The sequence below is a fragment of the Eleutherodactylus coqui genome, chromosome 2, assembly GCF_035609145.1.
Source record: "Eleutherodactylus coqui strain aEleCoq1 chromosome 2, aEleCoq1.hap1, whole genome shotgun sequence".
In the NCBI taxonomy this organism is placed as follows: domain Eukaryota; kingdom Metazoa; phylum Chordata; class Amphibia; order Anura; family Eleutherodactylidae; genus Eleutherodactylus; species Eleutherodactylus coqui.
The window spans coordinates 325,682,090-325,707,171 of record NC_089838.1 but is presented as its reverse complement, the minus strand read 5'-3'; the positions used below and the strand labels follow the sequence as shown (position 1 = coordinate 325,707,171).

The window sequence follows — 25,082 nt, the reverse complement described above, 5'->3', positions numbered from 1 at the left end:
CCTTCTTGGTAATTATGCATTTATAAAGATGTATGTTTTTATGTTTATGTAATGCTTGAGAAAGATGGCTATGTACCGTCGAAACGCGTCGCAGCAATAAAGTGTTAATATTAATATAAAACTTAGTGTCCTGCTTCCGGAGTGCGGGGGTACTTTTTTCTTGTTATATACCCCCTTGTTGATTGATACCATGTATATTGTAAAAGGTTTAATAAAAATCTTTTGAACCTAAATAACTCAGGGACCAAGGGTAAAGGGTATTTATTCTTAATCGTGATTGTGTTCAGACCACGATAGTCAAAACAGGGCCGTAGCGATCCGTCCTTTTTGAGAAAAAAAAAGCCTGCTCCGGAGATTAGGACTTATGGATAAACCCTCTGGCCAGGTTTTCCGTAACATTCGTCTGTGGCCTGGGTCTCGCGCAGGAAAAGAGGGTATACTTTACCTTGAGGAGACACGTAACCAGGCACAAGGTCAATTGGGCAATTATAGGGACGATGGGGTGGCAGACATTTAGCCTCTTTCTTGTCAAAGATGTCTGCAAAACCATGATGAGGTTCCTGTAGACCCTGGAGGTTAGATGGTAAAGTAACCCGGTGGACAGGATGCACAGGACGCAAGCACTTGGTATAGCAGGAAGTGCCCTAACTTAATACCTCACCGGTACTCCAGTCCAGGGTGAGGTTGTGCAATCGGAAACCATGGCAAACCTAGAAGTAAAGAGCTGGTTGCCTCAGGCATCATCAGCAGGGAAATCCTCTCAGGATGGAGAGCGCAAATCCTCAACTCCAGCGGCTCTGTGACAAACTGGATTGTCTAAGAGAGGGTATTGCCATTAACAGTAGTAACCATGAGTAGTTTCTCGAGACGCCGGATGGGAATTCGGTAGCAGTCCCCCAAAGCCTGTTGGAGGAAATTGCCAGCAGAGCCAGAATCCAGGAAAGTCACCACTGAAACCTGGGCACTGGAAAGAACCATGGTTACAGGCAAGTTCAGCCTGGGAGAGGAGCAATCCTCACCTAGGGTAGCCTCGCCAACTGGCCCTAGGCGGAGGAGTTTCCCAGCTTGATAGGACGAGCATGAACAAGGTGACTGGGAGATCCGCAATACATGCAGAAGTTCCTAGAACATCTGTGTGCGCGCTCCTCCTCGGATAGTCTGAGCCAATCTACCTGCATTGGCTCAGGATCGCTAGACTGGGTAGTGGTTGGCGGTGAGAAGAGCGGTCTCTGAAAGTGAGGGTCAAGACCGATTGACCTCCTCACTTGCATAACTTCCCTGGACCTCTCTTGAAACCGCAGGTCAATCCTTGTAGCCAGAGAAATCAAGTCATACAACGGTGTAGGAACCTCGCAACCCACCGACTCGTCTTTAATGCAACCTGCTAGTCCCTCCCAGAATGCCGCCACCATAGCTTCATTGTTCCACCCCAGCTCTGAGGCCAAAGTTTGAAACTGAATAGCATAATGGCCTACAGTGAGGTTATTTGAAATGCAGCAGGGCAGACGCAGCTGAAGATGAACAACTGGGCTCGTCAAACACCTTTTCAAAGGACTCAATGAACAGACAGAGGTTATTAACCAGTGGATCATTGCGTTCTCAGAGGGGATTGACCCATGCCAAAGCCTAACCTGTAAGATGAGACACCATGAATGCGATTTTGGTGCGATTTGAAGGGGAAAAGTGTGGCAAAAGCTCAAAATGCAAGGTACAATGATTAACAAAAATGCAACATTGTCTGGGATCCCCATCATGGTGAGGCACTGCCACCGGGTGAGGTCGGGAACCAAAAACGGCGGCTGCCAGTGGAGGCGATGCAGCGGTTGCCGCAACAGTGGGGAACTGCAGTACCGCTGTGGCAGGGGGAATATTAGAAAGATGGGTACTCACACCAAGATTTCCTCTTGCGTCTCACGTTGATGCATCATCTCCTGGAATAATTTAGGAAAACCTCCGCAGTTGGAGTCAGTGGGATCCAAGGCTGCAGTGCACTTTAAGGACTGTGGATGTGAAACCACTGTGTCAACCTACTGGGTAGGTGAAGAACTGATCCAGCATGGCTGACAGCCAACCCCAGCGTGGGAGATAAGATACAGATGAACAGCCCCATATATGGAGGGAAACTAGGGAAGGTATCTTGCCCTGAACTGATAACCAGGAGAGGGAGACCCCTGCCTACAAGTGGAGCACTCGTCCCAATAAAGACGACCCCATGGTCTTCCTCTATGTGCTGACTTAACCTGGCAGGCCAGAACACCTATAAGACAAAAATAGAACAACACAAGGGAATACAGGAACAAAGAAGGAACAAGCGGACAAGGATAAACAGAAAAGCAGACAATGGGAATAACAGACCACAGAGTACACGAACGAAGAACACAGAACACAAGCAGAATGCAAAGTAACTGCCGAAGCAGCGGCTGGACAGGATGTGATGGGAACAAAACTCTCAACAACACTGCAGCAAGGTCTGAAAGGCCCAGGGCAGATATATAGGATGGTGATTAAAAAAGTAGCATCAGCTGAACAGCAGACTAGAAGCTATTAACCCTAGGGGTGCTGGAAGAGAGTGAATATAAGCACAGGGAACAGAGAAAATGGGACAACACCTATATTTGCCAGACACAGAAGCAGAAGATTGTGTCTGAACAGTGCACCTAACAACCTGAAGTCCCATTTGGGATTAGGTAGCAGTGTATTGAGGAACTATAAATAAATGTCAAGGCTCCCTTTTGATGCATTGCAAAGACAATATCATTCAAAATCAGTAAATATCAAACTGGTTTAGGGTAGGGCTAAAAAAGGTCAAAGATAATGGAACATTTGATGGGCTTTTAAGCTTTTCTGTTTTTTCTGTTGGTGAAGAACAGCAAGAACAAAAATGGTTCCAGGATATCAGCCTGAAAGCATAACAGAGGTCCCTCATAACTATCAAAACTCTAGTCATGTAATTCCACTTTGCAATGATAACTTATACTTTTGTCAAATTGTTTCCCAGATATGGGAGTTAGAGGTTCTACATCTGAAATCAAATTGAGATTGTTTAATTTTTGGGTGAATTTTGGTATGTTGTAATATAAAATCTTTAGTATTTCCCCAGAAGCCTGATAGTGTGCCAAATCTGAATAATAAATCCATAAAATGGAGAAGGAATATGAGTGATTTAGCAAGAGTAAGCATAATATTGTTGTCAAACAAATTAGCTTTGCACTCCTTCCCATACATGGAGACTCCAGTTTTGTTAGGAATGGCCCTAAAAGAGCATTTCAAGAGTTTTTTTTTTTTTTACTGTGCTGTGGGATTATGTCAGGGGGTCCTTTCACAGCTGCCAAAAGCAGCCTTTTAGCAAAACCGTTGAACAAAAGTAATGGAACCATTTGGTTGCATTAGTTAAATGGACACCATCTTGGTCTTTTCTTTACGAGTGTTCCATTTGTTCCCTTTATATTTGTAATTTAGAATACTGTAGTGAACTATGCTATTTTGTAATGGAAACTTTGTCTGCAAAGGGAGAAAAATGATCTAGATGAGTACTGAATGTAAAATTGAAATTTCCATTGGATTACGGCAATCATGTGACTGGGGACTGCATAACGTGCTATCCACATGAAATCTTTGGGCTCTCCCGGCTTCTGCATGTGCGCTCGACACTTTGCCAATAGGCATATATGCAGAACCCTCTGACAGGTCCTTCCAACACCAGATCATCACAGATCGGAGAGGGGAGATGAAACTTTAACTCTTTTTAAACGTATGAGATTGCTGCTATCCACTAGATAATGGTGATCGTGTGACTAGTGACCACACACCGTGCTTCCCGGTTACAGCTCTAGGCTTTCGGCTACTGCTTGTAGCTGATTTCATAAAGCCATCACACACACAGACCGCGGGGATTTATTCTACAGAGCTGGTGTGTTTTTACGGCCATGTAGAATAAAGCCCAGACAGCCTGGACATAAAAACACACCTAGGTGGTCACTAAGGGGTTACCCTTTCCAACCCACATCATAGGCCTCTCGCTGGCCAAGTCAGAACCTTACTGCACACTGATGAGGGGTAAAAACCCTGAAACAGCTGTTTGTATACGTTTTTTCTGGCTTGATCTTCAATTTCCAGTCAATACTAATCACCGAAAAAAGAAAATTAATTAAAATTACTAACTTTATTAAATATTACTTAAAAACTATTTTTGGAGAGACCCAAACATATGCGTAGAGTGAGATGGGAATACACTTTATGGTTGGGAACCAGAAATCCTTACACCCCATAACTGTCACATCCGTGCAGAGCCTGAGCACCATGCTCAGCATGAACGCGGGGTGATGATGACCACAATAGTAGGGACCATGCGACGCCAGAGTACACCACTCCTCATGGCAACAGGGAACGTAAATACGGTAGAACAACTATAAACTGTAACACCAACTCTAGTGGAGGATGGAACCTGGCCCTAATCTAGCTGGAAGGGTAACGGGTCCCTACCTAAAGCGGGGACATCGCCTCAATAAAGGCGGCCCAGCGGTCTTCTTTCTGGGCCCTGATTGTCCCTAAAGGAACCCCAGGAGAGATGCACTGACACACACAACCAAACAGAAATGAAAGGCAACAAAACCAACTGAAAAGGAAACAGCAGCTACTTATCTGCAAGTACAGAACACCCAGCACAGTTGAGCTCCAAATCCATATACTAACTGTGTACAAAAATAAGCAGCACCGCTATCAAGGGGGGCAGAGAATAAATAGCTAGTTAGCACTTGAAACTATGGCAGAGTGAATAGAGGGCCACACCTCCACCCAACTCCCAGGCATGGCTAATCTAGCATGCAGTTATGCATCAATGCAGACAGCAAAAGCTGATTCTGCACATGATGCATTAACCCTAGGCCTGCTTAACTGGCAGGAGGTCATAACCCGTGAAAGCCACCATGCTACGATGTTGTCATGACCGACAAGCTGCAACAATAACCCATTCCTTGTGATTGTACTTTGTCACGGGTGCCTCATATCCACCCGACCAATGTGGGTATTGGTGCAATATATAGAACAAACCCTGACACCACAATTATACAGCAAAATCATTGGATTAGGAAGGCACTCCCGTTTTAATTTGTCTGAGAGCCTTGTTAGCTTTGCAGACTACAGAGTGTACAGGAACAGTCTGTATATAGAGAAATTTGATGGTAAATAATTCATGAAATCAAAAGTAGACAGTGATTCTTTTTCTTTTTATATGTTTCAACACTGTCCTCCAAACTCAGATACAAATATATATATATATATATATATATATATATATATATAAATTAGTTACTCCTTATTTCTCGTTAATAATAGGGTACCCGGATATTAGAGTTGGCCCTTCCAAATCCACAATTTAATTTTGATAGTTTCTGAGAACCATTTAGACTAGAGGGAGAAAAAAAAATTTTTTTGAGTGCATTAGCTGATGTAAACCACACTTGGTTGTTCCCCAGTCAGTTAGATTAGCTCCTGGTCTACAGAAACAAAAAGTGGAGGGGAAGATAAAAGTAGGCACATATGTAGTCATATCCTGACTCTACACTTAGTGCCTCTCTCACTGTGACAATATATTTGTAACAGTGTCAGTTTGCAGGTCCAGCATTGAAGGGGTTAACATATGCCCGTGTATCTGAGTATGATGCAAGCAGGTGCACTGATAAAAATTCCCTTTCTCAAGTCCTCGTATAATATACTCCCTTTCCTATCAGAGAGATCCAAGGAAGAAAGGGGATTTGGTGTTAGATGGACACCATGTTTTCTATGTGAGAATTCTGGCTGGCTATCCCAGCTATTTGCCATGATGAATTACTGGCTAGCTTGGCACCGTTGTAGCCATCCGATGGATGGTATTGGGCGACCGGCTAACACTTCACTGACTTACTAGATGGATTAAAATGACTCACTAATCTGCATCAACACATTTCTACAGTCCGCTGTGTCATCAGGATCAAAGAGAATGTGAGGCAGGAGCAGCTGCGATGACTGGCAGCATTCCCATTAGTGAGTGCCGCGCGTCAGATCCTGACAGCGCTTATATGTAAAAAAAAAACCTCCTTCCCTCATTCTGAGCCAACTCCCCTCTCCACTAAACCCAGGTCATAGTCGTCACCTGGGACTTCCCCCTTGCCTTCTCAGGATATGTGTTAGGGGAATGTGTGTGGAACTGCCAGTCCACTGATCAGCACTGGACAGCTCCTCTGCTGTTACGATATGTCACAGCAGGGTTTCAGTGTGAAGATCAGCACTGGACAGCTCCCTTCAAACGTTTACAATGCTGTGCCTGTCTAATACATATTCCAGCACTACATTTCATTTCAGCAAATATCAAAGGGGAAATAAGGTGACCTGTATTTAACAGGATCATTGTGTGGTGGTTTTAAAGGGAGCTAATGCCAGCCAGAATTCTCATATAGCAAACATGGTGTCCATCCAACACCAAATCCCCTATCCTCCTTGGATCTCTCTGTTGAAAAAGGGAGTGTATTATACGAGGACTAGAGAAAGGGAATTATTATCAGCGCACCGGCTTGCATCATACTCAGATACATGGGTATATGTTAACCCCTTCAATGCTGGACCTGCAAACTGACACTTTTACAAATATATAGTTACAGGAAGAGAGGCACTAAGTGTAGAGTCAGGTTGGGACTACATATGTGCCTGCTTTCTTTACGGTCCAGAATGATTTAACCCCTTGTTATCGGACCCCGCCAGTACCGATCTGATGACCTCATTGCCAGGTGCCAAATTGGTAGATATGGAAGCCCGTGATGAGAAGATTTGCTAGCATTATCTATCAATAGCATGAAATCACTCTATGTTATGTTAAGACACTTCTTCATGAGAACTCAATGAATTCTACTTTATTATCAACATTACCAACTCTTATACAGAAAGAAGAAGGCGGATTCAAGAGTTACTTGGTACAAAAATTAGTGTTACATGGGTTACTGTTACAAAGGTGAAAAAGCGTATTGATCATAAGGCTTATTGACAACTACCAAATAATCTCAAAGCTCTTAAAGCTCATCTTAGACATGGAAATCATTGCAGTCAGGATATTGTTATGGCATTAGACACTTTTTCTGCTCTACTTGTGTGTCTTCTCTGTTAACATAGCCTCAGCCTTACTTAATTTGTCTGTTGACTTCTTATCTTTAAATCCTAGTTACCGGCATTACAAAGCATAGGTTTTAGTCTTCTATTTAAGGGTCAATAGTCCAATACAAGGTAAGAAACATACACTTATTGCATTCTGAAACTTAACACTTTATATTCCATGACACCCTTCCTTTCCACTTTTTGTTTCTGTGGACGAGGAGTTAATCTAACTGACTGGGGAACAACTGAGTGTGGTTTTCATATCTACTAACGCACTCAAAAAATATATATTTTTTTTCTCCCTCTAGTTTGACTGGTTCTCAGAAATTATCAAAATTAAATTGTGGATTTGGACGGGCCAACCCTATTATCCAGATACCCTGTTACTAACTAGAAATAAGGGGTATCTGAGTTTGGAGGACAATGTTGAAGCATATAAAAAGAAAAAGAATCACTGTCTACTTCTGATTTCATGGATTATTTACCAGCAGTTTTCTCTATATACAGACTTTTCCTGTACAATCTGTAGTCTGTAAAGCTAATGAGGCTTTCAGACAAATTAAAAAGGAAGTGCCTTCCTAATCCAGTGATTTTGCTGTAAAATTGTGGCATCAGGGTTTGTTCTACATATTGCAACAATACCCACGTTGGTCGGGTGGATATGGGGCACCCATGACAAAGTACAATCACAAGGAATGAGTTATGGGGTGTAAGGATTTCTAGATCCCCACCTCACTCTACGTGTATGTTTGGGTCTGTCCAAAGATTGGTTTTAAGTAATATTTAATAAAGCAAGTCATTTTAATTAATTTTCTCTTTCAGTGATTAGCTTTGATATAATAAAAGAAATATACTGTCTCAGTGAATTTCAATTTACAGTCAGTGTTATAAGACTTGTATAAAGAGTCTAACACTGATCTGTAGGAATGCTGCCTTCCAGTAGGTGGAGCTGCAGAAGGATTGTTTCATCTCTCTTATTTGCATATATTTTCCTGAGGAGAATGCATGGCCTTATAAATCTCACTCACTTTCTTGTTGTCTCCTCACACACTTTTTGGTGCTCTCCACAAGGAGAGACAATACTTTTCTTGCACCATTTGCTGGCATAAAACATAATAATCTGCTAGTGCGTTAGTATCCTCGTCCCCTTCTGGCCAACTCCACCCACTTTGTTTTTAAGTATTGAGAGCAGCAAAGAAATAAAAAAAGTTGCAATTATTAGCATATATATATAAGCATTATTTACAATGATCCTTATATTTATAATTTTATATCACAATTTTGTGTTAAATCTAATTCCCAGCGGTTCTCTATTGCGGTAATGTGGGAGATATTATTTTGAACTAGAAGGCTAAAAAGCATTCTGATTTATGAAAGTCTTTCATATTGTATATATGATCTTAATTCAGTGTTGAATAATCAAATGATTTTATTGAGACTATTGTGGAATGAATGTAATTGGAGATTGTTAACTAATTTTAATAATATTGATTTTATCTAAACAACTGATATACAGATAAGCTAATGGGAAAATATAAATTGATTAGTATTATTATAAATCTCCTGTAAATATCACTGCAGGGAATACCGTTCTATAGATAAACAATGTAGTTTTTTATGAATGAATGTGTAATGGGTACGCGAGACACGTCCCATCCCATTGATAAAAAAATACCGTAACAAACCACGTGGTCCGGAAACACTCCTGATCATGTGACTGCAAGATGGCGCCTGCACACCGGTGTTCTCCGCGAACAAGGGGACTGTAAGTGCACTTTAATTCTTTTGTATGTATATACAAAAAAATATATATATATACATATATATATATATATATATATATATATATATATATATATATATATATATATATATATATATATATATATATAGGTACTGAATGTAATTTTGTGATGTATGCTTGAGAAAGACAACCATATTTGCTGGAATGCGTCGCATTTGAATAAAGTAGTATCCACGGATTGAGATTCCTGCTATCAATCCCTATGGGTTTCTGAGCGCGGGGGACTTTTAACTATATCGACTGCAATTATTTGCATAATACAAATGGGGGACAACAAAATTTGCCATTTTTTTCCACCAGAAAATGAGTGCAAAGGCCCTTAATAAATTCTCTCCAAAGTGTTTTTTTTTACGTTTTCTTACCTGTGACAGTCAGTTCTGTGCCAAATATGGTTTGCATTGCTATTGCATTAGTGGTGATAAAGTTGCAACAATAGCGGTCAGACTCACTAGGCTGTACACTGTGTATACGCAGAGACATGTCTTCAGGGAAGTTCACTAATGAAAATTGACCATGTGTGCCTGCTGAGGTCCAGGTGTGAATAATTGTACTATTAGTGTAACAAATAACACCACCAACTTCTCTATACCAGGAGACTTCTAGCACCTTCCCCAGGGTCTTCAGTGGGTAATGACAGGGGATGATCACATCTTCTCCTGGGACGCCGATTAATTCTTCTACCTGAGACACCCATCTTCCATCTATAAACAGAAAAAAATGACATGATTTATACACAGTTGCAGTCATGGGTCCTTATGCACCTTAGTCATATTCATTTAAACTCAGTTTTTCGAATTACCTGACGTGTAATCCTCATCCCCTATTCCTCCCTAAGGTCAGTTCAGATCACTACTAGATGTAAAAATATTACTGGAGACAATGATTTCTATCATCACATTCCCAGGGGCTGAGAAGGTTACATACACGAGTTTAGTATTTAGTAGCATATCACTGCAAACGGAAAAATCATCTTAAATATCACTGTCAGCAGACATATTCACCTATGTACTAATACAAAGATATACAAGGGCAGGTGCAAACAGCACTGCCCAGCAGAATGCAGAGGGGCAGATTGCTATATGGAGGAGCATTGCCCAAATACAAGATACTGATGAACAGTCACTAAAACACCGACCACATATTGGAGGGGGGAATTGGCTGCTTAGTATTATACTTGCACATAGATAAAGCATAAGAAGGGTTCCAGTCCACTGATACGTGAATTGCACCATGCAGGCTTTTGATGGGTTCACACAGGGCGGATTGCCGGCGGAAATCTCGCAGTTTGGCCTCAGCGAAAAACCACGAGATTTCCCATTCCTCTGCTATGCATCTTGAGAAGTTCCCTGCAAAGCATAAAGGCAGATGCTTTGCGCTCGGAAACGGAGGCGGGGGAAGACAGTATGTCGCTGGATAGTCAGAGCACCCTCCTGTCTATATCTCAGCGTGTACAGGAGGAGGAGGAGGAGGAGGAGGAGCATGAGGAGGAGGGGGAAGAGACAGCTTGGCCCACTGCTGACGGTACACATGCTGCTTGCCTGTCATCCTTTCAGCGTGTATGGCCTGAGGAGGAGGAGGAGGAGGATCCTGAAAGTGATCTTCCTAGTGAAGACAGCCATGTGTTGCGTACAGGTACCCTGGCACACATGGCTGACTTCATGTTAGGATGCCTTTCTCGTGACCCTCGTGTTGCACGCATTCTGGCCACTACGGATTACTGGGTGTACACACTGCTCGACCCACGCTATAAGGAGAACCTTCCCACTTTCATTCCCGAAGAGGAAAGGGGTTCGAGAGTGTTGCTATACCACAGGACCCTTGCGGACAAGCTGATGGTAAAATTCCCATCCGACAGCGCTAGTGGCAGAAGGCGCAGTTCCGAGGGCCAGGTAGCAGGGGAGGTGCGGAGATCGAGCAGCATGTACAGCCCAGGCAGTGCAACAGTCTTTAAGGGCCTGGACAGCTTTATGGCTCCCCAGCAAGACTGTGTCACCGCTCCCCAGTCAAGGCTGAGTCGGCGGGAGCACTGTAAAAAGATGGTGAGGGAGTACGTAGCCGATCGCACGACCGTCCTCCGTGACGCCTCTGCCACCTACAACCACTGGGTGTCGAAGCTGGACACGTGGCCTGAACTAGCGCTGTATGCCCTGGAGGTGCTTGCTTGTCCTGCGGCTAGCGTCTTGTCGGAGAGGGTGTTTAGTGCGGCTGGGGGAATCATCACAGATAAGCGTACCCGCCTGTCAACCGACAGTGCCGACAGGCTAACACTCATCAAGATGAACAAAGCCTGGATTTCCCCAGACTTCTCTTCTCCACCAGCGGACAGCAGCGATACGTAAGCAATACGTAGGCTGCACCCGCGGATGGAAGCTACGTTCTCTCTCAGCATCCAAAACGGGGACATTTCTGCTTCATCAATCTGTGTATAATATTCCTCCTCCTCCTCCTGCTCCTCCTCCTGAAACCTCACGTAATCACGCTGAACGGGCAATTTTTCTTAGGGCCACAAGGCTCACTCATATAATTTTTCTTAAAATTTTTTATACGTTTCAATGCTCTTAAAAGCGTTGGAACTTTAACTTGAAACAATTTTTCGTTAAACTGGGCTGCCTCCAGGCCTAGTTACCACTTAAGCCACATTAACCAAAGTGATTAATGGGTTTTACCTGCCATCTTGGTTGGGCATGGCCAATTTTTACTGAGGTACATTAGTACTGTTGGTACACCAATTTTTTTGGGCCCTCACCTACAGTGTAATCATAGCAATTTCTATGTTCTTCGCCTGCACTCATGGTACAGAAAGGTGTGTGGGGTTGGCCTACACTTTAGCTACATAAATGTAACTTGGGCCTTGGCTATACTGCCCCTACTGAAATGGAACTAAGACTGCGCTCCCACTATACTGCTGCTTCGCAATTGTTCCTGGGGCCTGTGTAGGCTGCTACTATGACTTAAATGGAACGAACACTATGCTCCTCCTATACTGCTGCTTCGGAATTGTTACTGGGGCCTGTGTAGGCTGCTACTATTACTGAAATGGAATGAAGACTGCGCTCCCACTATACTGCTGCTTCGGAATTGTTACTGGGGCCTGTGTAGGCTGCTACTATTACTGAAATGGAACTAAGAGTGCGCTCCCACTATACTGCTGCTTCGGAATTGTTACTGGGGCCTGTGTAGGCTGCTACTATTACTGAAATGGAACGAAGACTGCGCTCCCACTTTACTGCTGCTTCAGAATTGTTACTGGGGCCTGTCTAGGCTGCTACTATGACTTAAATGGAACTAAGACTGTGCTCCTCCTATACTGCTGCTTCGGAATTGATACTGGGGCCTGTCTTGAGTGCTACTATTACTGAAATGGAACTAAGACTGCGCTCCCACTATACTGCTGCTTCGGAATTGTTACTGGGGCCTGTGTAGGCTGCTACTATTACTGAAATGGAACTAAGAGTGCGCTCCCACTATACTGCTGCTTCGGAATTGTTACTGGGGCCTGTGTAGGCTGCTACTATTACTGAAATGGAACGAAGACTGCGCTCCCACTATACTGCTGCTTCGGAATTGTTACTGGGGCCTGTCTTGAGTGCTACTATTACTGAAATGGAACTAAGACTGTGCTCCCCCTATAATGCTGCTAGTGATATGTTAGTGGGGCCTGTTGCTAATGCTACGGCTGAAATGTTACTAATTCTGGGCTCTGCCTATACCGCTGCTAATGGTATGTCTCTGGGGTGTGGAAACAGAGGCTTCCCAAAGACATGATGGCGGCGAGGCCATTTCCCACCAACGCTATTACTGTTAAGGTGCATATAACCACGGACACGTGGAGAGGACACGTAGTGCCTCAAAAACATCCCCCGCCACGGCCCACTTAATCCTGGCCACATTCCGAAAACCAACAAAATAAAACCGCGCTACTAGGTCCGCAGTCACCACCCCATTACCACCAACGCGGTTACTGTTAAGGTGCATATAACCACGGACACGTGGAGAGGACACAAAGTGCCTCAAAAACATCCCCCTCCTCCTCCAACAATGAAAACATTCTTGGCAAATGCCTTTGCATTGGTTCGTCTGGTGGCAGTCCAAGAATTTCACCTTTACCGACACAACAAGAGAGCCCCCCCCACCATCCCCCCGCCACGGCCCACTTAATCCTGGCCACATTCCGAAAACCAACAAAATAAAACCGCGCTACTAGGTCCGCAGTCACCACCACATTACCACCAACGCGGTTACTGTTAAGGTACATATTACCAGTCTGACTGGGGCATGCAGTGTTGGCCGAAGCCCACCTGCAGTAAGCACGACATTACTACCTCAGCTGTGTTGGGCAATGCAATGGGATATTTTTGTGTATCGCCGGTGGGTTCCAGGGAGCCACCCATGCTGTAGGTGCACACGGAGTTTAACCGACATGTGTCCACTTGTAAAGAACCCCAGTCTGACTGGGGCATGCAGTGTGGGCCGAAGCCCACCTGCATTAAAGGGGTTGTCCCGCGCCGAAACGTTTTTTTTTTTTTTTCAACCCCCCCCCCCCGTTCGGCGCGAGACAACCTCGATGCAGGGACCTAAACAAAAATCCGCACAGCGCTTACCTGAATCCCCGCGCTCCGGTGACTTAATACTTACCGGCTGAAGATGGCCGCCGGCATCTTCTCCCCTCGGTGGACCGCAGGGCTTCTGTGCGGTCCATGCCGATTCAAACCTCCTGATTGGCTGGAATCGGCACGTGACGGGGCGGAGCTACACGGAGCCCCATAGAGAACAGCAGAAGACCCGGACTGCGCAAGTGCGTCTAATTTGGCCATCAGCGGGCGAAAATTAGACGGCACCATGGGAACGAGGACGCTAGCAACGGAGCAGGTAAGTATAAAACTTTTTATAACTTCTGTATGGCTCATAATTAATGCACAATGTACATTACAAAGTGCATTATTATGGCCATACAGAAGTGTATAACCCCACTTGCTGCCTCGGGACAACCCCTTTAAGCACGACATTACTACCTCAGCTGTGTTGGGCAATGCAATGGGATATTTCTATGTACCGCCGGTGGCTTCCTGGCACCCACCCATGCTGTGGGTCCACAGGGAATTATAAATGCATCTGTTTCCACTTGTAAAGAAGCCCAGTCAGACTGGGGCATGCAGTGTGGGCCGAAGCCCACCTGCATTAAACATGACATTACTACCTCAGCTGTGATGGGCACTGCAATGGGATATTTTTATTTACCGCCGGTGGGTTCCAGGGAGCCACCCATGCTGTCGGTCCACAGGGACTTCACAATAGGGAGTTGTACCTGCCTGTGTCTATGAATTAAAAAGCCCGGTCTGACTGGGGCATGCAGAGACACCTTGACAGAATGAATAGAGTGTGGCACATAGGTTCCCCATTGCTATGCCCACGTGTGCAGCTCCTGATGGCGGTGGCACAGGATTCTATTTCTCATTGCTTCTGTACAGCATTGTGGGCTATCGCCCCGCCCCTTTTAAGAGGGTCGCTGCCTAGCCGTGCCAACCCTCTGCAGTGTGTGCCTGCGGTTCCTCCTCATGGCAGACGCACTTCTAAATAGACATGAGGGTGGTGTGGCATGAGGGCAGCTGAAGGCAGCGCAGGGACACTTTGGTGTGCGCTGTGGGGGGGAGGGGGGGCGGTTGGGCAGCATGTAACCCAGGAGAAGTGGCAGTGAAGTGTCATGCAGGCAGTGATTGTGCTTTGTTGGAGGTAGTGTGGTGCTTAGCAAAGGTATGCCATGCTAATGAGGGCTTTTCAGAAGTAAAAGTTGTTGGGAGGGGGGGGGCACTCTTGCCGCTATTGTGGCTTAATAGTTGGACCTGTGAACTTGAGATGCAGCCCAACATGTAGCCCCTCGCCTGCCCTATCCATTGCTGTGTCGTTCCCATCACTTTCTTGAATTGCCCAGATTTTCACACAAGGAAACCTTAGCGAGCATCGGCGAAATACAAAAATGCTTGGGTCGCCCATTGACTTCAATGGGGTTCATTATTTGAAACGAACCCTCGAGCATCGCGAAAGTAACGAGCACCCGAGCATTTTGGTGCTCGCTCATCTCTAATAAAGGGTTTTTTTACTTTTTTTTTTTACATTTTTCTTCTTTATTCATTTTTATTATCTTTTTTTTTTACACAATTTGTGTCCCCCTGGGGGACTTACAACAGTGCACTGATGATCGCTGTTATAAGCGATCACAGCCTATGGCAATACAGGACGTCAGTGTCTGCGATTATATCGCGAGAGCCCGGCAAGTTCCCAAAGGGAGCGTGCTCCCTCTGTGAACCCTTCCTATGCCGCGATCTACATTGATTGCAGCAGGGAAGGGGTTAACAGCGGGGGGCGCATCTCGGAGGCCAGCTATGACTGACAGCCGACTCTCGCTGCAGGATAGCGCGAGATCATAAGTGATCTCGCGCTATCCCCGGGACGTAAATTTACGGCCTGTTGAGGGAAGTACCCCGCTGCCAGGACATAAACTTAAGCCCTGGAGCGGGAAGGGGTTAAAGACAGTTTTTATTTTTTATAGTGCACATGAAAATGAGGATTTGCACCCCGAAATGGATCCCCCTGTTTGTCCTGTGTTCAGAAACATACCCATTGTGGCCCTGATCTTATATCTGTATGCACAACGGGGCCCAAACCGAAAGGAGCAGCCGGTGGCTTTCAGAACAGAAATTTTGCTTGAAGGTGAGTTAGGCCCCATTGCCCACTTGTAGAGCCCTTGAGCAGCCAAAACAATGGAGAACCCCCACGAATGACCCCATTTTGAAAACTAAGCCCTTTAATGAATTTATCTAGGGGTGTACTGCGTATTTTTACCCCACCGTTTTTGAATGAATCTAAGTAAAGAAAAAGAAAAAAATTATGATTTTTTTCTTGTCATTTTAAAAACAGTTTTTTTTGTACATCACACATATGAATGGAGACTTTCACCCCAAAATGGATCCCCCTGTTTGTCTTGTGTTTAGAAACATACCCGTTGCAGCCCCAATCTACTTACAGGACACATGGCTAGGCCTATATTTGAGGGAATGCCCATTGAATTTCCTCCTCCTGCCATGCTTCCTGCAAACCCAACACTTTTTGGGGGGTATTTCTTGACCTCAGCGGCAGGGATGCGGTGTAAAAAGTGGCGCTCTGTGAGTCTCCGTAAGCTTGCGGAGGTGCGGCTGTCTCACACAGAAGGCGCTCAACAAGCTGCTCCTGGAGCTGCAGGAAAGCGAGGGTTTCCGGGGCTTCTTGTAAATTACATCGGCATTACAGGTAGCAATGAATAATGCTAGGCTCACATGGCCATATGTGGAGTCTGTTCACAGAGGCCTGCAGCAGATCCCAGCTGTGAGTCCGGCCGTGGCGGTGTGTACGTGCACGTAATGTACTGCGCATAACTGCAAACTCACACAGGCGGTCATGCACAGTACAGCTTTTTTTGTTTATATTTCCCACGCTGTCACGTAGCGATGATGTGGGTCCCTGCTGTCCATACACAATGTAGTTGCATATTGGCTGTGGGTATATCCGTGACCATAGAGTACAATGGGCTCCATATTGCAGATATCTGCAGTAAAATAGAACATGTTGCGTTCTGTTTTCTGTGAGTGGATTAAGTAGTTCCGACCTGATAATGTGAGTGGAATGGTGTAATGGAATGCATTTAATAGATCCACGTATTACCGTGTGAGACAGCCTAAGGTAGGTCGCTATCTTTTTGTCACGTGACTGGGGTCCGCTCAACAAGGCCACTGGTATTTGGGAGCAAGGAGGTTTTAAATTTCCTGGGCCATTCCCATCTCCTGTGCATGTGTACTTAATTTTGCCGGTGGCCGCATGCACAGAAAATGGAGAAGGTAGGGGGTTAAAATGAGGAGGCCTCTGGTAAAAAGATTCATCTTCCCACACCAATGCAAAATGTAAACTTTTCTAAAAACTTTTATGTGATTGCCATTATCCGTTGGATTTCGGCTATCAAATGACCGGGGACTGCTCACCGCGGCCCTCGGTCACTGCTCCAGGGTATTGGCTACCTTTAGTAGCCAGAAGCAAAAAAAAATTTACATTTCCAGGATCCCAGCTTATGCATTGGATAACGGGGATCGCATGACTGGGGGTCGCATTTCGCAACCCCACATGACAGCTCCAGTTTGTCGGCTACCTCTCCATAAAAAGACCATGGGGTGGTCACTAAGGGGTTGGGAATGCAGCACAGTGCCTAACGCGGCTGCATAGGGACTGGGGGACAGAAAAGGGTTAAGTCAGGAGGAATGAGCTAGAGGAGGAGGAGGATTTAGAAGGAAGAGGTGGAGCCAAGAAGAGAGGAAGACAGAAGAAGGAGCGTGTGGAGGAAGAAAGAAGAGAAGAAGGGAGAAAAAGAAGTGAATTAAACCTCAGCGTTTGGCAAAGCAGCAAGAGAGAAGAAGGAATAGGTGGAAGAATGGAAGACCTTCAATCAAGAATCCGGGAAGCAATCCAGCAGGACAGCACCGGATGGCTCCTAAAGCTGCTAGAAGGCTGTAAAGGGTCATCCACGGCCGAAGCACCACTATGGCAGACGCGTGCGGTATGCGCGGGGAAGGTGTAAAAAAGCTAGGTAGGTGGAAGTCTGATGCATACAAAACATATGTGAGACCAGATTTGATTATTCATTGATTCTATTTATATATATATATATATATATATATATATATATATATATATATATATATATAAAAAAAAGGAAACATTTTTTGTATTCTTATTAGGAACTCATTTACCGGTTTTACACAAGCGGCGTTTCCGTCTGCAAAAGTATATCAGTTAGTATTTTGTTGTTCCAGTGGTCGAACGATGGACAGTGTGGATTATCGGGCACTCCTACGTGCATTGGGCGGAGAAGAGGGCAATGGTTCGCCCAATCTGAAAAAATTTAGGTTTGCAAGGCATAGAGGTGCATTGGCATGGGATTCGAGGACTTCAATGGCCCAGGCTCCTGCGAGAGGTAATGCAGATTGGCAGGTGGACCCCCCGAAGAGTAGTCCTAGTGGTGCATGCCGGGGGGAACGACCTGGGAAGGATAAAGATGGGAGAGCTGCTGGTCCTTATGAAGCAGAACGTGATACGTTTCAGAGAGTGTTTCCAGGAATCGGTTATGGTTTGATCCGACATAGTGGCAAGACAGCACTGGAGAGAAGCTAGAGACCCGGAAGCTATCGAACGTGTGAGAAAGCTGGTTAACCTGAAGATGTCGCAATTCGTGCAATCTTTGGGGGGAATCACAATCAGGCATTGGGAGCTGGAAGATAGGGAAAGGGGAGCCCTTAGGCGAGACGGGGTTCATTTAAACAATGTTAGATTAGATACCTTTTTGTCTGGATTACAGGACGGAGTGGAAGCAGCATTAATTAGAGCTGCGGGGGTGGGGCGACCTATGGCGTAGGGATATGCCGTATCCCGTTTGGTATTTGAGCTTCCATGCCGGTGGTGTTTTTCGTGGAGGGTTAGCAAGCCCGGAACGAGAACGGGGCTTTCCAACACCCAGGATGGTTTTTCTACGGTATTCCAAGCATGGAAGGGTTTAAATATCTAAAAGTTGAGTTTGAAGTTATAAATTATTTAGAGTTATTAAAAGCTGTGGCCTACCCCACAATTATTTCCCAACAAGAAGTAGTCGAATCGTTTATTTTAAGAGCGAGTTCAAGAGGGTTTCGTTAAGTGCCCACAGTCATATGTATTTGTCACCACTCATTTACAATGCCAAAAGTAGGCCGTTTGGGCTGAATATGGAGGCGGACACCAGCAGAGGAAGAAGAAAGCCGACCCCCATCACCATAACCAACCACTTTCACAAATGTATTATAGAAAATAGATTTTACCTGCAAAGTTTAGAGAAGTCCCAGAATAGTCATACCAGGGGCGTTGTTGAACGTTAGAAGTCAATATGCGTACATTACAACAGAATATAATTCCATCTGCAGCCTTCAGTCCTCGGATTGTGATAGACGCCGTCCGGTTATCAGGATGGTGAACTGCAGAGATCCGGTCTTTATACTCATCAGAATGGGCTGAGATTTCTTTATTGTCACTGGAGCAATAAAAACTATTTGCTTCCCCCCAGGATACTGTAATCTGTGACCTCCCTCTCCGGTCCTCAAGATAGGTGTAAGAACACAGGATGGTGATGGATTCTCCTTCCTTCACATAGAGGGTCTTTGGTTGGTGAATGCAGTAACCTGATGCCCAACATGTCCCTGTAATGACCCACAGAGAGAAATGAGAGGAAAATTGAATTGTAAATTAGTAAATCATTTTAGCATTAATTATAGAGATGAGCGAGCACCAAAATGCTCGGGTGCTTGTTACTCAGGACGAAATTTTCGCGATGCTCGAGGGTTCGTTTCGAGTAACGAACCCCATTGAAATCAATGGGCGACTCGAGCATTTTTGTATATCGCCGATGCTCGCTAAGGTTTCCATTTGTGAAAATCTGGGCAATTCAAGAAAGTGATGGGAACGACACAGCAACGGATAGGGCAGGCGAGGGGCTACATGTTGGGCTGCATCTCAAGTTCCCAGGTCCCACAATTAAGCAACTAGAGTGTCCCCCCCCCTCCCAAAAAATGTTTACTTCTGAAAAACCCTCATTAGCAATGCATACCTTAGCTAAGCACCACACTACCTCCAAGAAAGCACAATCACTGCCTGCATGACACTCCGCTGCCACTTCTCCTGGGTTACATGCTGCCCCCCCCCCCCCCCCCCCCGCACGACCCAGTGTCCACGGCGCACACCAAAGTGTCCCTGCGCAGCCTTCAGCTGCCCTCATGCCACACCACCCTCATGTCTATTTATAAGTGTGTCTGCCATGAGGAGGAACCGCAGGCACACACTGCAGAGGGTTGACACGGCTAGGCAGCGACCCTCTTTAAAAGGGGCGGGGCGATAACCCACAATGCTGTACAGAAGCAATGAGAAATATAATCCTGTGCCACCGCCATCAGGAGCTGCACACGTGGGCATAGCAATGGGGAACCTATGTGCCACAAACTATTCATTCTGTCAAGGTGTCTGCATGCCCCAGTCAGACAGGGGTTTTTTATAAATAGTCACAGGCAGGTACAACTCCGCAATGGGAATTCCGTGTGCACCCACAGCATGGGTGGCTCCCAGGAACCCACCGGCGGTACATAACAATATCCCATTGTAGTGCCCAGCACAGCTGAGGTAATGTCATGTTTAATGCAAATGGGCTTCGGCCAACACTGCATGCCCCAGACAGACTGGGGTTCTTTAGAAGTGGACACATGCAGTTACAACTCCGTGTGGACCGACAGCATGGGTGGGTCCCAGGAAGCCACCGGCGGTACATAAATATATCCTATTGCAGTGCCCTGGACAGCAAAGCTAACGTCAGGTTTAATGCAGGTGGGCTTCGGCCCACACTGCATGCCCCAGTCAGACTGGGGTTCTTTAGAAGTGGACACATGCAGTTACAACTCCATGCGGACTGACAGCATGGGTGGGTCCCAGGAAGCCACCGGCGGTACATAAATATATCCCATTGCAGTGCCCAGCACAGCTGAGGTAATGTCAGGTTTAATGCAGGTGGGCTAAAAATTACTAGGATTACACTGTAGGCGAGGGCCCCAAAAATTTGGTGTACCAACAGTACTAATGTACCTCAGAAAAATTGCCCATGCCCAACCAAGAGGGCAGGTGAAACCCATTAATCGCTTTGGTTAATGTGGCTTAATTTGTAACTAGGCCTGGAGGCAGCCCAGTTAAAATAAAAATTGGTTCAGGTGCAAGTTTCAACACTTTAATGAGAATTGAAACGTATAAACATTGTTTACAAAAGTTATATGACTGAGCCTTGTGGGCCTCAGAAAAATTGCCCGTTCGGCTTAATTACGTGAGGTTTCAGGAGGAGGAGCAGGAGGAGGAGGATGAATATAATGCACAGATTGATGAAGCTAAAAGGTCCCCGTTTTTGATGGTGATAAAGAACGATGCTTCCATCCGCGGGTGCAGCCTACGCATTGTTTAGGTATCGCTGCTGTCCGCTGGTGGAGAAGAGAAGTCTGGGGAAATCCAGGCTTTGTTCATCTTTATGATTGTAAGCCTGTCGGCACTGTCAGTTAACAGGCAGGTACGCTTATCCGTGATGATTCCCCCAGCCGCACTAAACACCGTCTCTGACAAGACGCTAGCCGCAGGACAAGCAAGCACCTCCAGGGCATACAGCGCGAGTTCAGGCCACGTGTCCAGCTTCGACACCCAGTAGTTGTAGGGGGCAGAGGCGTCACGGAGGACGGTCATGCGATCGGCTACGTACTCCCTCACCATCTTTTTACAGTGCTCCCGCTGATTCAGCCTTGACTGGGGAGCGGTGACACAGTCTTGCTGGGGAGCCAGAAAGCTGTCAAAGGCCATGGAGAGTGTTCCCCTGCCTGTGCTGTACATGCTGCCTGATCTCCGCGCCTCCCCTGCTACCTGGCCGTCGGAACTGTGCTTTCTGCCACTAGCGCTTTCGGATGGGAATTTTACCATCAGTTTGTCCGCCAGGGTCCTGTGGTATAGCATCACTCTCGAACCCCTTTCCTCTTCGGGTATGAGAGTGGAAAGGTTCTCTTTATACCGTGGGTCGAGCAGTGTGTACACCCAGTAATCCGTAGTGGCCAGAATGCGTGTAACGCGAGGGTCACGAGAAAGGCATCCTAACATGAAGTCAGCTATGTGTGCCAGGGTACCTGTACGCAAAACATGGCTGTCCTCACTAGGAAGATCACTTTCAGGATCCTCCTCCTCAGGCCATACACGCTGAAAGGATGACAGGCAAGCAGCATGGGTACCCTCAGCAGTGGGCCAAGCTGTCTCTTCCCCCTTCTCCTCAATGCGCTGAGATATAGACATGAGGGTGCTCTGACTATCCAGCGACATACTGTCTTCCCCGCCTCCATTTCCGAGCGCAAAGCGTCTGCCTTTATGCTTTGCAGGGAACTTCTCAAGAGGCATAGCAGAGGAATGGTGACGCTAATGATTGCAGCATCCCCGCTCACCATCTGGGTAGACTCCTCAAAGTTTCCAAGCACCTGGCAGATGTCTGCCAACCAGGCCCACTCTTCTGTAAAGAATTGAGGAGGCTGACTCCCACTACGTCGCCCATGTTGGAGTTGGTATTCCACTATAGCTCTACGCTGCTCATAGAGCCTGGCCAACATGTGGAGCGTAGAGTTCCACCGTGTGGGCACGTCGCACAGCAGTCGGTGCACTGGCAGATTAAACCGATGTTGCAGTGTGGCAGCGTCCGTCTTGGACTTGCGGAAATGTGCGTTGAGCCGGCGCACCTTTCCGAGCAGGTCTGACAAGCGTGGGTAGCTTTTCAGAAAGCGCTGAACCACCAAATTAAAGATGTGGGCCAGGCATGGCACGTGCCTGAGGCTGCCGAGCTGCAGAGCCGCCACCAGGTTACGGCCGTTGTCACACACGACCATGCCCGGTTGGAGGCTCAGCGGCGAAAGCCAGCGGTCGGTCTGCTCTGTCAGACCCTGCAGCAGTTAGTGGGCCGTGTGCCTCTTTTCTCCTAAGCTGAGTAGTTTCTGCACGGCCTGCTGACCCTTGCCCACCGCTGTGCTGCCACGCCGCGCGACACCGACTGCTGGCGACGTGCTGCTGCTGACACATCTTGATTGCGAGACAGAGGTTGCGTAGGAGGAGGAGAAGGAGGGTGGTTTAGTGGAGGAAGCATACACCGCCGCAGATACCAGCACCAAGCTGGGGCCCGCAATTCTGGGGGTGAGTAGGACGTGAGCGGTCCCAGGCTCTGACTCGGTCCCAGCCTCCACTAAATTCACCCAATGTGCCGTCAGGGAGATGTAGTGGCCCTGCCCGCCTGTGCTTGTCCACGTGTCCATTGTTAAGTGGACCTTGGCAGTAACCTCGTTGGTGAGGGCGCGTACAATGTTGCGGGAGACGTGGTCGTGCAGGGCTGGGCTGGCCATCATGTTTTTGAAAGCCTCCGTTTCTACAAGCCTATACGGCAGCATCTCCAGGCTGATCAATTAAGCTATGTGCACGTTTAACGCTTGAGCTCAAACAGTTGTGCTAGCGACGGCTGGACGGTGCGCTGAGAGATATTGCTGGATGGGGCCGAGGACAGCGGAGGTGAGGGTGTGGGTGCAGGCTAGGAGACGGTAGTGCCTGTGTCCTAAGAGGGGGGTTGGATCTCAGTGGCAGGTTGGGGCACAGGGGGAGAGGCAGTGGTGCAAACCGGAGGCGCTGAACGGCCTTCGTCCCACCTTGTGGGGTACTTGGCCATCATATGTCTGCGCATGCTGGTGGTGGTGGCTCCACTGCTGATCTTGGCGCGACAAACCTTGCACACCACAGTTCGTCGGTCGTCTGCACTCTCAGTGAAAAACTGCCACACCTTTGAGCGCCTCGGCCTCTGCAGGGTGGCATGGCGCGAGGGGGCGCTTTGGGAAATAGTTGGTGGATTATTCGGTCTGGCCCTGCCTCTACCCCTAGCCACCGCACTGCCTCTTCCAACCTGCCCTGCTGCTGCACTTGCCTCCCCCTCTGAAGACCTGTCCTCAGTAGGCTTAGCAAACCAGGTGGTGTCAGTCACCTCATCGTCCAGCTGCTCTTCCTCCGAATCCTCTGTGCGCTCCTCCCTCGGACTTACTCCAATTACTACTACCTGAGTGATAGACAACTGTGTCTCATCGTCATCATCCTCCTCACCCACTGAAAGCTCTGGAGAGAGTTGCCGGAAGTCCCCAGCCTCATCCCCCGGACCCCGGGAACTTTCCAAAGGTTGGGCATCGGTCACGACAAACTCCTCCGGTGGGAGAGGAACCATTGCTGCCCATTCTGGGCAGGGGCCCGAGAACAGTTCCTGGGAGTCTGCCTGCTCCTCAGAATGTGTCATTGTAATGGAGTGAGGAGGCTGGGGGGAAGGAGGAACAGCAGCCAGAGGATTCAGAGTTGCAGCAGTGGATGGCGTAGAAGTCTGGGTGGTCAATAGATTGCTGGATGCACTTTCTGCCATCCACGACAGGACCTGCTCACACTGCTCATTTTCTAATAAAGGTCTACCGCGTGGACCCATTAATTGTGAGATGAATCTGGAGACACCAGAGACTTTCCACTCTCCTAATCCCGCAGCAGTCGGCTGCGATACACCTGGATCAGGAGCTCGGCCTGTGCCCACACCCTGACTTTGGCCTCCGCGTCCTCGCCCGCGTCCACGTCCTCTAGGCCTACCCCTACCCCTCAGCATGGTGTATTACCAGTAGTGCAGAAACAGAACGTTGTAATTAAATGTGCCGCTTATTGGCCTGTGGTTAGAGGCTGACTTCGCTTACGGAACGCACAGCAGAGCCAGGAAACACTTTTGCGCACGCCTGTAGTGAGACGTAGGTGCGTATGACTGAGCTAGTGGAATTCACAGCGCAGAAGCAGTCAAGTGGCCAAACGCCACTAGTAGGCCTTAAGTATTTTGCTTCTATTTTTTGAAAGGCAGAGCTGAGACAGCAGACAGATACTGTAGGCAGCGTATATATGTATACTGTTTCAATGTGGACGGGATGACGGCGGTGATGTAACGGGCAACGCAGAGCCAGGAAACACTTTTGCGCAAGCCTGCTGTAACACTTAGCTGAGTATTAATTAGGACTACTACCCCCAGCAGACACGCAGTACACTGAGGACGGTCACAGGCAGCCCAAATATAGTTTTTTTCCCAAATTTGTTTGAAAAAGCCCACTGCCTATATAGACAGTATATCTCTTTCACCTTTCCCACTGTCCCTGCCTCACCAGTACTGGCCCTATACTATGTACAATGACTGCAGACTGAGGACGCAATGCTCTGCACGCCCGAAAAAAAAAAAAAAAAAAGTGCAACACTGCTAAAAGCAGCCTCAACAGTACTGCACATGGTCAGATGTGGCCCTAAGAAGGACCGTTGGGGTTCTTCAAGCCTAAGATAAGTCCTAACCCTCTCCCTACACCAGCAGCAGCATCAGTAGCACTTTCCCTGATCTATGTCAGAATGCATCTGTGGCGAGCCGCGGGCGGGGCAGATTTACATACTCGGGTGACACCTGATCTCCCCAGCCACTCACTGCAGAGGGGTGGTATAGGGCTGGAACGTCACAGGG

General features: G+C 47.0%; 1 long non-coding RNA gene across 1 annotated transcript in view; it reads right to left on the bottom strand.

The window, feature by feature from the left end:
* The window catches only part of LOC136610886 (uncharacterized), a 31,728-nt gene extending 22,100 nt beyond the window's left edge, over positions 1-9,628 (bottom strand). Inside the window, exon 1 of the long non-coding RNA XR_010790189.1 lies at positions 9,289-9,628. This is a non-coding gene — a long non-coding RNA (uncharacterized lncRNA). The remainder of the gene's footprint in view (positions 1-9,288) is intronic.
* Between the last annotated feature and the right edge of the window lie 15,454 nt (positions 9,629-25,082).